The sequence below is a fragment of the Symsagittifera roscoffensis genome, chromosome 7 (genome assembly GCF_963678635.1).
Source record: "Symsagittifera roscoffensis chromosome 7, txSymRosc1.1, whole genome shotgun sequence".
NCBI lineage: Eukaryota > Metazoa > Xenacoelomorpha > Acoela > Convolutidae > Symsagittifera > Symsagittifera roscoffensis.
In genome coordinates, this window is record NC_087068.1 from 43,645,094 (window position 1) to 43,648,410 (window position 3,317).

Here is a 3,317-nt window from a genome sequence, read left to right on the forward strand (position 1 = left end):
GCAGAATTTTAGAAAAACGATCTGAGATCTTTTTATCAATCGTTATTGTATATTAATATTTTTGTTCAGCGCCTGAAATGATCATGAAGATTGACTTCAAGATTTAAGTTTGCAAATGAAAATCTAAATTCATTGCTAATAAAATTCTAAATATAAAAGTTTGTGTTGGCTTTTGCCGTACTATCATATAACTATTTGGTAAGTTTCTACTTTGTCGTATGTCGTCTCTGGTTCGAGGTCTTCTTCCAATTCCGGGTAGTTCTATTATCGTTCGGAATATTGGCTCTGATCTATTGAGTCGTAGAGACATTTCGATTAAATTATCGTCGTGTAACATTTTAAAAATGTTTTGTCTAAATTCTAATCTATTTTTGGTTAATTCTATGCTATTAAGGTCTTGTTCGAGACTTATGGTCGCACCAGATGAGTTATAACCGATGGTCTTAACTCATAGAGTAATTTCGGATAGGGTACACCGTCTGCTCGTCACGCTATCTTATTTTCGGCCGGATAGATTCGTGCAACTTCTTAGTCTAATACCGATCCTAATCTTACTCTTATACTATTCTAGTCTCAGGTTGTTTAACTAGTCTCTGCTAGGCTCAATAGATCTAGGGTATACTGGTTTATTGCGGCTGCTGAAGTTCTCTTGGAGAGGCAACTAATTTCTAAGTTAAATTCAAATCTCTCTGGTGCTGAAATTACAAGTAATTTCAGCACTTACAAATAAGTGGGTTGTTAGTTAGATGGATCATGATTGGTTAATATTAAATACTTTACAGTGGTAAAATATCTAATTTATCCAATCATAAAATGTAGTTTAGATCAGGTTCCAGTTTAGTTTTTCCAACATTGCCAATTTAGTTATCATACAATAGTACTTCATTGGACAAGACGCAACATTTTTTAAAAAGGTTCCAGGGCTACTGATCCGAGCTTTTTTCTGGAAAATTAGCAAAAGATAGTTTTTGGTCCAATTTTACGATCTGCAGTTTTATACCCTATGAGACACATTGTCGTAACAGATTCCGGAAACAAGTCCCGGCATTCTTGTAACATTTATCATGCTATAGCTGCTAAAATTTGAACCTGGTCACTCTACGGTAAAAGTTTTTGATGCAATTTGTCAAATCAGCAACTGCCGAAGGTTATCAAAAACCTGTGATCAGATCCCAAATCTTTTTTCGGTCCACCCGAAACCCAGAATTGAACCCCATAGAATACTGCTTTTGGAGTTTTGAATGTGCATCGACTCCCCGCCATAAATCTCGGACAGATGCCAGAATGATAATTTGCATGGAAAACTTTTGCGTCAGTTAGAGTCACATGGGTTCAAGTTTTCTGAACATAGCGTTCATTTGCAAATGCATTAAAAAATTTCAGAAAACTGGCGGGAAACGTTTCCAGCATCTGTTACATTAATAGTTCATATTGTATTTTAAAAATCAACAATTTGCATTTCACTCTGTAAAAATTTATTTATATGCGTTATAATACGTAGAAATGAAAACCTTTTCAAAAACCGCATATGCGCAGACTCATTTCCTGAAATGATAATAAACAGATGCCATTAAAGTAGTGCAGAAGGTTCAAAAAGTTATATATTTGAGAAAAAACAACCTAATAAAAACGTCTACTTTTTCTCAATTTCATGTCGTTTTTACGAGGAGCACCAAGGATTTTCAAGTAATTACGCTCCATTTTTTGGTTTAAGACATTCTTTACATTGAAAATAAGTTTTTTTATCAAACGAAATTGGCAGTTGTTTTTCCTCAGTTCTTTGCTCTTGCTCTCAAATTGAAAACCGAACTGAAATATAACTAAGACATTTTTTCTCAGCAACAGTGCTGATTTAAATTATTTGGAGAAAAGAAACAAATTTGCGGTTTTCGCAAATTGGGTATAACTTTGACAAAAAAATGAAGACAGAACTTGCTAAAATTTTTAGCAAAATTGTCACGATACAATTTATTTTGCAGAATCGGGGCCTTACCCACAAACTGCTGTTTTGTGCTTTTTTCGAATAAATAAGAATTGCGCCGAATTTTTCATTTCAATTGCTGACAAAACTATAATAAAAATGAGCCACCTGTGTAGCCCAACGAAATCTAAGAAAAGCACAAAAATAAATTTTCTTTTGATAGCAAAAAAATGTCATATTTATCATATAAATAACCAAGTCTCTAACCAAAACTAGTTAATATACATTTTGAGCTGAGTTTTGAAAGTTGTATCTTTTTTATACTGTGTTAGAGCACATAAGATTTAAAAGGCTATACTTTGTTATAGTTTTGTTAAAATCTCAAGTGATAATTTTGGTGTAAATTTTATGGACTGAAAAGGTCTTTTTTGCGGAACAATTTTGCGCAAAACTTCAAATCTAAATGAAAATTATTCTTTTAAAATTTATAGCAAGTTTGGCACAAACTTTTTTTTTGTCTAAAATCAAATCAGTTTGGGAAAACAACCATTTGATTATCTAATTCTTGATTTTCATAATGAATGTAGCAATACAAAGCATGGTCCTATGCTAATCATTGCTTACCTGGATGTTGGATGTTTTTCGCAAAATTTTTATTTCAGCACAGAAGCGAAGTGTTGCAATCAAAAAAGAGATAGAAAGTTTTTTATCTCAAAATTGTTTTTTTTTTCTGTGAAAAAAAATGTATGTCTTACAATATTCATATATGAAATTGTATGATGAACATTTTTACCGCTCATTTGACCATAATTGCCACTAATTTGTGTATTTGAATTTTAAACCAATTTAAGATATTCGAAAAAAGCTTTTCCATGAAAATTGTATGATAAACATTCTTCCCCCACTCTATATTTTTTCAAATTTTTGTGAAACGATTTAATTCTGATTTTATTATCGTCGATTAGTAAAAAATCAACAATTATAATAATAGCATATATTTTTTTACATGGACGGCTACTTATCGTCCAATACCAAAAATGAGCATTCTAAAGCGATCATGTTTTATTTTAAATTATTCATAGCGAAAACTTATTTTTTGTTCTTAGAATTAAGTCTATTTCGGGAGCGCTCTCGATTTTTTTTTAAAGAGACCTGCATAAGGCTGGAAAGTACTTCATAAAAGCAAACGGGCGCAATAAAAACAGTATTGTCATTAATTGCTGAATGATTAAGTTTTTTTTGTCAATTATGAGTGCGCCACGTTTTGTCCCAACAAATGACCGAGTTACGTAACCGTTTAAAAAATCGGGCAATCGGACAACTTCCGCTGACCTAAAATAGCTCAACTCGTTTTCTGATAAGCTGCAGTTTTTTAATGTGTTATTTAATAAATAGG